This window comes from Colobus angolensis, unplaced genomic scaffold (assembly GCF_000951035.1).
Source record: "Colobus angolensis palliatus isolate OR3802 unplaced genomic scaffold, Cang.pa_1.0 Scaffold471, whole genome shotgun sequence".
Classification (NCBI taxonomy): Eukaryota; Metazoa; Chordata; class Mammalia; order Primates; family Cercopithecidae; genus Colobus; species Colobus angolensis.
The window spans coordinates 668,614-679,078 of record NW_012118166.1 but is presented as its reverse complement, the minus strand read 5'-3'; positions in this window follow the sequence as shown (position 1 = coordinate 679,078).

Below are 10,465 nucleotides of genomic sequence, written 5' to 3'. Positions count from 1 at the left end.
GGTGGGAAAGGAAGTTGCCAGTTGGAAAGGTGAGCGGAGAAGCAGGGCCTTCCTGATGGGAAAGAAACACACCTTTGTGTGTTCAGCTGGGGTTAGTGGGAGGTAGAAGAGCGTGGAGCAGGCCAGGGACATACTAGTCAATAAAGATGCCGTGGTCCTCAAGAGGATGTGAGGCCTGGCAGGGGCAGCGGACTGTATCTCAAGTGCGTAGTCTAGAATGGTGAATGTATTGGTCTGCTCAGGCTGCCATTACAAAGTACCATAGACTGGGTGGCTTAAACAATAGAAATTTATTTTCTCACAATTTTGGGGGCTAAAACTCCTAAGATCAAGGTACCAGCAGGCTTGTTTTCTGAGCCTTTCTCCTTAGCTTGCAGATGGCCACCTTTTCCCTCACATGGTTGTCCCACAGTCTGTGTCCTAATTTTTTATAGACACCAGTTATACTGGAATAGGGCCCATCTAATGACCTCATTATAACTTAATTATCTCTTTAACAATGCTACCTCCAAATACCTCCAAATACAGTCACATTCTGAGGTATGGGGTTGGGGAGAGTGGGAGGGTCGTGTAGGTAGGACTTCAACATAAGAACTGTACGGGACACAATTCAGCCCATCACAGTACAGGTCCAGTGTATGAATAGAGCCATTTTCCCCAGTGGCTTGGATCACAACCTCAGAAAGAATTTTTTTTTTTAACCACCTTACTGCAGGTAAACCAGGGAAACATTTCATTGGAATAAGAAATTAGGTTGTCTTCCTAGCGTGTGGTTCACTTTTTTCCCTTTTTTAAAAATTGTGGTGGCCAGGCACCGTGGCTCATGCCTGTAATCCTAGCACTTTGGGAGGCCTAGGTGGGTGGATCATCTGAGGTCAGGAGTTCGAGACCAGCCTGATCAACATGGTGAAACCCCATCTCTACTAAAAATACAAAATTAGCCAGGTGTGGTGGCACATGCCTGTAATCCTAGCTACTCAGGAGGCTGAGGAAGGAGAATCGCTTGAATCCGGGAGGTGGAGGTTGTAGTGAGCCAAGATCGCACCACTGCACTCCAGCCTGGGCAAGAAGAGCGAAACTCCCATTCAAAAAAAAAAAAAAAATTGTGGTAAGACACACATAAACTTTACTATCTTCATCATTTCTAACTGTATGGCTCAGTGGTATTGAGGACATTCATACCATCGGACAACATCACCACCATCCGTCCATCTCCAGAACTCTTCATTGCAAAACTGAACTCTACCCATTAAACCGTAATTCCCTGTTCCCCTCTTCCCCCAACCCCTGGCAACCACCATTCTACCTTTTCTGTGATTTTAACTATTCTTAAGGACCTCACAGAATTGGAATCATAGTGTTTGTCTTTTTGTAACTGGCTTATTTCACTGAGCATAATCCTCAAGGTTCATCCATGTTATAGCATGTATCAAATGTTCTTTTCATGGCTGAATTAATGTTCCATTATATGTATGCCACATTTTCCTTATCCATCTTTTGATGGACGCTTGGGTTACCTTCACGTTTTACTATTGTGAATAATGCTGCTATGAACACGGGAATACAAGTATCTCTTCAAGACTGTGCTTTCTTTTAGATGTACACCCAGAAGTGGAACTGCTGGATCATATGATGACTCTATTTTTAATTTTTTTAGGAAGTACCATATGGCTTTCCATGGCTGCTGTAACATTATATTTTCCCAGTAGTGCACAAGGATTCCAACTTTTCTTTTTTTTTTTTTTTGAGATGGAGTCTCATTCTTGTCCCCCAGGCTGGAGTGCAGTGGCATGATCTTGGCTCACTGCAATCACCACCTCCTGGGTTCAAGTGATTCTCCTGCCTCAGCCTGCCAAGCTGGGACTACAGGCGTGTGCTACCGTGCCCAGCTAATTTTTTTTTTTTTTTTTTGCATTTTTAGTAAAGATGAGGTTTCGCCATGTTGGCCAGGCTGATCTCGAACTCCTCACCTCAGGTGATCCGCCCGCCTTGGCCTCCCAAAGTGCTGGGATTACATATGTGAGCTACCACACCCAGCCAAGGTTCCGATTTTTCTACATCCTTACCACACTTTTTTTTTTAAAATAGTAACCATCCTAATGGGTGTGAGGTGGTATCTCACTGTGGTTTTGACTTGTATTTCCCTAATGGTCAGTGATGCTGAGCATCTTTTTATGTGCTTTTTGGCCATTTGTATGTCTATTCAAGTCCTTGCCTTTTTTTTTTTTTGTAACAGTCTCACTCTGTTACCCTGGCTGGAGTGCAGTGGTGTAATCTTGGCTCACTGCAACCTCTGCCTCCCGGTTCAAACAATTTAGCCTCAGTCTTCCAAGTAGCTGGGATTACAGGTGCATGCCACCACACTTGGCTAATTTTTATATTTTTAGTAGAGACGTGGTTTCACCATGTTGGCCAGGCTGGTCTTCAACTCCTAACCTCAGGTGATCGCCTGCCTCAGCCTCCCAAAGTGCTGGGATTACAGGCCTAAGCCACACTGCCTGGCCCCTTGCCCATTTTTGAACTTTTTTTCTCATTGAGTTTTAGGAGTTCTCTATAATTCTTTTTTTTTTTTTTTTTTGAGTTCTCTATAATTCTATTAATCTCTTGTCAGATACATGATTTGCAAATATTTTCTCCCATTCTGTGGATTGCCTTTTTATTCTGTCGTTAAGTGTCTTTTTTTTTTTTTAGAGATAGGGTCTTGCTCTGTCACCCAGGCTAGAGTGCAGTAGTGCAATCATAGCTCACTGTAACCTCAAACTCCTGGGCTCAAGCAATTCTCCTACCTCAGCCTCCTAAGTAGCTAGGACTACAGACAGGCACCACCATGCTCAGCTACCTTTTTTTAAAAATAACTTGTAGAGATGGGGTCTTGCTATGTTGTCCAAACTGGTCTTGAACTCCTGGCCTCCAGCAATCCCCTTGTGTCAGCCTCCCAAAATGCTGGGATTACAGACATGATCCACAGTGCCTGGCCTGATAGTGTGGTTTTTTAAAAATTTTTTTCTAGAAGGAATGGAGGCAGGGTTTTACTATGTTGCCTAGGCTGGTCTTGAACTCCTGGGCTCAAGTGATTCTTTCACCTCGGCCTACAGTCCCAGTCCTGTAGTGCTGGGACTACAGGAGTGAACCACCATGCTTGGCCAATAGTGTCTTTTGATGTGAAATTTAATGCCTTTAATTTTCATGAAGTCCAATTTATTTTTTTCTTCTTAATGTTGATGACTTTGGTGTCATATCCAAGAAACTACTATCAAATCCAACGTTGTGAAGATATTCTCTATGTTTAATTTTAAGCTCTTAAAATTTAGGTCAATTTTGAGTTAACTTTTGTATATGATGTTTGGTAAGGGTCCAACTTCACTCTTGGATATCCAATTTCCAGGCATCAACCATTTGTTGAAAAGACTGTCCTTTCCATAGCCTGGGTGATCCTCTCACCTCAGCCTTCCAAGTAGCTGGGACTGCTGCTTTTTTCAAAAGAAAAAACTTTGTTTTAAAAATTCTTTATCAGTCCTGGATAAAAATGTTGCCTAAGGATTCTAAGTCCTTTGGCTCCACCTGAGACAAATGCTGAATGGAACCACTTTTCATGACCTCCACTGCTGCCTCTGAGGTCCAAGTCATCGTCAGTTTTTGCCTGTTCTATTGCAGTGGCCAACTGATCTAGCCACCCCACCCCTTCTCTGCACAGCAGCCAGAAGTCTCTAGAACCAGGTCAGGTCAGGTCTTTGGCTACCTGCCACCCCAAGAGTCTCATCCCCCGATACCTGATTACAGCTCACAGCACCCCCTCCTATCAATACATGGTGTCAGGTCCCTCTGCCTTTGTGGGTCCCTTTCTCTGCCTGACAGGAGCTGAGCCTCTTCATCCAGGTCTGGGCTCAGACACTGAGGCCTCCCCGACCTCCCCGCCCAAGGTAAGTGTCCAGCACAGGTGCTTGATAGCAGTGCTTTTAAAAACAGTAGGTTTCATCCATTAGGTTGTACAATCAGTTCAGTAGGTCATGGCCGACGGTTTGTTTTCAACTTTTTATTTTGAAGTAATTATAGATTCACAGGAGGTTGCATAGGAGGTTGTCTAGGGAGGTGCTGCGTACCCTTGCCCCAGCCTCCCACAATGTTAACACCTTATACACTATAGCACAGCATCAGGAGCCAAAAACTGACATTGGTACAGTCTACAGAACATACTCGGTTTCCCCAGTTGTATCTGTACTCCTTTGTGTACCTAACTCTACACAATTTTGACTTCATGTATAGCCCTGTGTAACCATCAGTCAGGCTGACAGATGGTTTTCAACACCACCGGACTCTCTGATGTGAACCACCCCCCAACCATCCCTAACCTAACCCCTGGTAACCTTTAATCTGTTTTCCATCTCTGTAATTACATTATTTCATCAATGTTACATAAATGGAATCCTGCTACATGTATGTTTTCAAGATTGGCTGGTTTTGCTCCGAAGAATTTTCTTGAGTTTCATCTGAGTTGCTGTGTGTACAGCAGTTACTGAAAATGGCACTGTATCACATACAGTACGGATACATATTGTTTTGTATTTCAACAATAATATGCTATATATAACAGTCTATGCCAGATAATGATGTAAAATACTTATTATTAATATGGGGTTTTATCCAAAACACTTATTTTTAAAATATTTATTTATTTAGAGACGGGGTCTTGCTCTGTTGCCCAGGCTGGAGTGCAGTGGCACAGTCATAGCTGACTGCAACCTCAAACCCCTATCCCCAAGTGATCCTTCTGCCTCAGCCTCCCAAGTAGCTGAGATTACAGGTGTGAGTCACCATGCCTAGCACCCGTCCAAAAAGTGTGAAAGATACTGCTCTTATAGTATTTGTTTTCTTCATAACACCACCATAAAAGAAGATTATCCAAACTGCTTCAGAAATTACCATCATTTTATTTTTATTTATTTTGAGACAGGATATCGCTCTGTCGCCCAGGTTGAAGTGCACTGGCACAATCATGGCTCACTGCAGCCTCAAACTCCTGAGCTCAAATGATCCTCCTATCTCAGACTCCCAAGTAGCTGGAACTACAAATGCGTGCCACCATGCATGGCTTGTTTATTTTTTGTAGAGATAGAGTCTTGTTATGTTGCCTAGGCTGGTCTCGAACTCCTGGGCTCAAGCAATCCTCCCATCTCAGCCTCCCAATGTGTTGGGGTAACAGCCGTGAGCCACCACATCCAGCCACCATTTTAAATCCCTATTTATTGATGTTGAATGTCTGTATTTTCCCCAAGCTACAACAGAAACTCTTTGAAGACAACTTGTCTGTTTCAAAACTGTGGTCTTATAAGCCCCAAACCCTGTCCAACATGTGGACACTCAGATGTTGTGAAGGAATCGCCATAGGAACAAATGCAGGAACATCTTGTCCAGAGAGATTATCTGCTGATGTGGAACTTGAGTAGTGAAGAAGGAGGCAAAATATGACATTCGCACTACAGTGGCAGGACTCAATGCTTCCTAACTGAGCATGCAGCCGCACACTGCATACCTTGCTAAACAAGCAGGTGGCAGGGAGCATGACTGCACTGAGGGAAGGCCCCTCATGGACTGGGGTGCTGGCTGGCATGCCCTGGCTTTTGCTGCACTCTCCAGCTCCGCCCCATGAACCTGAAGGCAGCTGCTGCAATCCCAGGCATCACATGCAGACTGCCAATTCATTTTATTATTTTATTTTTGAGACAGTCTTACTCTGTTGCCCAGGCTGGAGTGCAGTGGCGCGAACTCAGCTCACTGCAACCTCTGCCTCTGGGGTTCAGGCGATTCTCGTGTCTTAGCTTCCCGAGTAGCTAGGATCACAGGCGCATGCCACCATGCCCAGCTAATTTTTGTATTTTTAATAGAGATGGGGTTTCACCATGTTGGCCAGGTTGGTTTCGAACTTCTGACCTCAAGTGATCCACCCGCCTCGGCCTCCCAAAGTGCTGGGATTACAGCACACTACAAATTCAGATGCCCCTTCCCTGTGTTTAAGAGTAAGAAAAACCTTGTAGATCTCTAGCAGTCTTCTTCTCTTCCCTCACTGGGTGGAAATGCTCATTAATCCAGCCACAGCCATGCTGGAGGCACCTTGGTTGCCTTAGACACATCAATACTCCCTTGATGATGGGGGAACGCTGGCTCCTCTGTAGATGCTCCTGCTCTTGGGATCCCGTGAACACAACCCCCACCCCCACCGTTCGCAGACACAGACAGGGGCTCTTAGGAGCACAGGAGAAAACATTCAAGCAGGGAAATACTGTTCTTTAATGGACACCCTTCTGAAGTAATAGATTGTTCTACCCCAAAGAACAAATTTAAAGATATTCAACTTGCTGCCTGTGTCCAGGAAGAAAGCAGGGAGGGTGCTGGGCACAGACCCAGCCTCGCCCTCAGCATCACATAACAGGGCCACCACAGGATGAGAAACCATTCTATTAGTAATAAAGAGACCTCTTCGAGAAATAGTGTTTTTGGTGATCCATACATTTTAAAACACCTACAAGAGAATAAGCATACAAATTTCTAACACTGTCCGGACACAACACTGTTATATATAAAATCTAACAAATGTAAACTTAATTTTCAGCTTCTATTTGAAATTAGATGAAATGGCTTTTGATACATTAACCACCAGGGGAAATTTTGAGGGAAGGAGTCCTTAATTCCACATGTCTTGGACTTGGATTTCTTAAGCTGAGTCCACAAACCCTCTCTATGCAACGTTGTGTGTTCTGTAGCTGTGTGCATTTCTTAAAAACTAGAGTCTCCAGGGGCCGACCTGGGAGCCTGATAAGTGAAGCCTGCTGGTGCAGAGGGGCCAGCAAGCCCTGCCTGCTCGGCACACCTGCCTGCATGAGCAGTGGAACTAAGTGGAGCAGAGTGAGTACTCACAATGTTCACCAAACCTGAGACATAGCAGGCAGTTTCCCAAGGACTAGGAAAGACATTCACAGTGGCACAACTGTTTAGCAACCTCATTATGACCCACCTGTGTGTCCACACAGGTCAGGGCTACCCTTCAGTTTACCTGAGAAGCCTAGACCTCAGGACCGCCATCTCCTATGCTACTGTGCCTGGCCTGACCTGGCTGCTCACAGGTACCTGGCCATAATGCTTGGCTTCCTGGAAGCTCTGAAGCGGTGCAATTGTCCTGCAGAACATCGCAGCATCAGGGTACCCTGCATGCAGGTGAGGGGTGGGCAAGTAGGACCAGCAATGTCCTGCTCCATGTTCCAAACCCAGCAAGAGCTCACAGGGACCCACTAGACTGTGTAGGCTGTCACAGTCCCCAGGGTTGTGCAACAGCAACTTGAAACAGACTGAGGAAGCTGCACAGGCCAATGGCAGGGGTGCTTGTCACTCGTCCTTCTCCTGCGGCAGAGGGAGATGCCAGTCTGGAGGGGGGCTCTGCCTCGGGGCCCACACCAGGATGTGCTTCCGTGCAGCCCGGACTCGTGCCCGCTCGCTCTCACAGAGGGATTGCTGTGCAAATGAGACTCTAGTCACTCCCCAGGCTCTGAGCACCCTCAAGACCCCTGTACCTCCCCCTAAAACACAGATAGAGAGGTAGGGGCCTATGGTGCACACCACTGTGCAGCACAGCTGCATCCACCTACTATACCTTGGCGAGTATTCCATATTAGTGCACAGAGATTGAGATCATTTTGTTCTCACAAACTACTGTGAAAAACTACTGAATAGGTCATAATAATTTGAGGAATTTTTAAATATCTTCTCCTGAACCTCAGGGCTCAATGGCTCTGGCTGACCTCGTGAGTCTGGGGCACATTCACCTGCTGAGAGTGAGCCTGGGGGTGCTGAGTGGAGAGGAGAGAAGAGTCTGAGACAGCAGCTGTGGGGAGCTGCAGGGAGAAGTATGATAGGGAAGAAGGGAGGAAGACAGGGAAGAAATACATGCCCAGGGTATCCTGGAAGGGTGGGAAGAGTCCAGAGGACAGACCACTTGCCTGAGTGGTGCCACAAGTGCCACTCAACCCATCAGCTTCTGGCTACTGTATCCCAATACAGACACGGGTCAGTGTATCACAACACGGGAGACCTTCGCTGTGGACCCTTGGTAAGTATCAGGTGCTATGTCAGCCTCTTTACACAGATAATTTAATCTGTCTACATGTCTGTCTTTGTTCAAGCTCTATTGCCTCAAATAAAATATTTTGATCGTGTTTAAAAAGCTATCAGAAATGTAGCACAGACTATTAAAGATTCCCAAATGTCCATTCCCAATGTGGCAGTTAACAGCTTCCCTGATACCGTTTTTTGGTCCAAATTTTAGAGCTACCGTTTCCCTAATGATGGGATAATCTTCTGCTGGCTAGTCTACTTCCTGCATTTTTTTTCACTAAACAATACACTGTAGGCACTTCTCCACATCCAGGTAGATGACTGACTATTCCTTTCAAAGGCTATGCGGTATTTCACTTTGTGGAAAAAGCTATTTGGTCAAATGTCTATTAGTGAAATTTAGGTTGTTTTCAGCTTTTGCAGTATCAGAAACATAACTAGCATTCTGAACTTTTAATTGTACACTGTTATCCAATTAGTTCCCTAGGATAAAGTTCCAGAAGTAAAACTTAAGGTCAAAAGGTATGCATCTGACATTTACATAATCAGAACACCCGACACCCCCACCAACACTGCACAACTACCCAGAATTCTTCAAACCCCCATCAACACTTAAGACTTTCTGCTGGGCAAAACCTGCTGTTACTGTTATTTAGACTTAAATACCTGACATCTGGCCATTTGGTTTTTTCTTTTTTTTCTTGAGATGGAGTCTTACTGTCCTGTTGCCCAGGCTGGAGTGCAGTGACACGATCAGCTCATTGCAACTTCCGCCTCCCAGGTTTAAGCAATTCTCCTGTCTCAGCCTCCCGAGTAGCTGGGATTACAGATGTGTGAAACCATCCGTGGCTAATTTTCATATTTTTAGTAGAGATGGGGTTTTGCCATGTTGCCAGGCTGGTCTCAAACTCCTGACCTCAGGTGATCTGCCCACCTTGGCCTCCCAAAGTGCTAGGATTACAGGCATGAGCCACCACGCCCAGGCTTTTTTTTTCTATTATTTTTATAAAGATGGAATCTCACCACGTTGCCCATGGCTGGTCTCAAGCTCCTGGGCTCAAGCGATCCCCTGGCCTTGGCCTCCCAAAGTGCTGAGATTACAGGTGCCCACCACCATGCCCACCTGGCTTTCTTTTTTAATGAATTGCTTCTTTGTGTCCTTTGGCCATTTTTCCATTCTGAAATAATCCCTATATTTCTTATTGATATATAAGAGCTCTTTATACACACACACACGCGCAGATATACATACATACATTAAAATTATCACTCTCTTGCTATACAGGCTGTCAGCTTTCTGACTTTTTTTGAGTTTCACATATTATGGAATAGTCATCATTTTCTTTTATACAGCAGTCTCGTTTCCACATCAGTTCATCTCTTTCAGATCACTGTACACACTTAACAATGTTGAAGTGTTGATCAGTCCCATTGATTCTCGTTGCTTGGCACTCCCCATGAGCCTTGCACCTTTCGGCTGGCTTCTCTCCATCTCCTCTCCCACAAGGGGTCCACCGTAGTCCTGTATATTCTAGACTACAGTGTGGGTGCCAGGAGGGCAGAGACTCTTTTTTATCACTCATGCATCCCCAAGAGTACCCAATGTAGTACAAATTTGCTGGAAGAATAAACAACTAGAACCACCTCCTTACCGGTCTCTCTGCTCCTGTAAAATACTCTCTACACCCTAGCAAACAGATTGAACTTTTTTCCTCTCTTTTTTTTTTTTTTTTTTCCTGAGACAGGTCTCCCTCTGTTGCCTAGGCTGGTGTGCAGTGGCGTGACCATAGCTCACTGCAGCTCTGAACTCCCGGGCTTAGGCGATCCTCCCGCCTCACCCTCCCAAGTAGCTGGGACCACAGGTGCACGTCACCACACTTTGCTAACAGACTGATCTGTTAAAGATATAAATCGAATTATGCTTGCCAGCACACTTTAGACTAAACTCTAAACTCCGTATCAAGGCCCACTAGGTCCCTGGTATACCACTCTCCAACCATCCACCTACCCTCTGCTTCAGGAACACAGGCCTTCTCTGTTTCTTAGCAGTGTCTACCGGGGCTGGATGAAGGCTGGCTCCTGGTCACTCAGGACTCAGCAACATCACCTCCTGCGTAGGCCAGCTGATGACCCTAACATTGGACGGTTGCCCTCTTTGCTCTCTAAACCACTCTACAGACTCCTCGCTGGTCTCCTTCGTTGTCTTTCACGCCCTCTGAAAGTCCTGTTGATATGCTAATTTATACCATCTCTCAAAAGAAAGGAAGCCTGAGGAGGGTAGGGACCTAGACAGTTCCCGGCTAGGTCGCGGGGCCTGGGGCGTGGAGGGGTGGGGAAAGCTGGGCGCTGCAAGGCGCTCCGA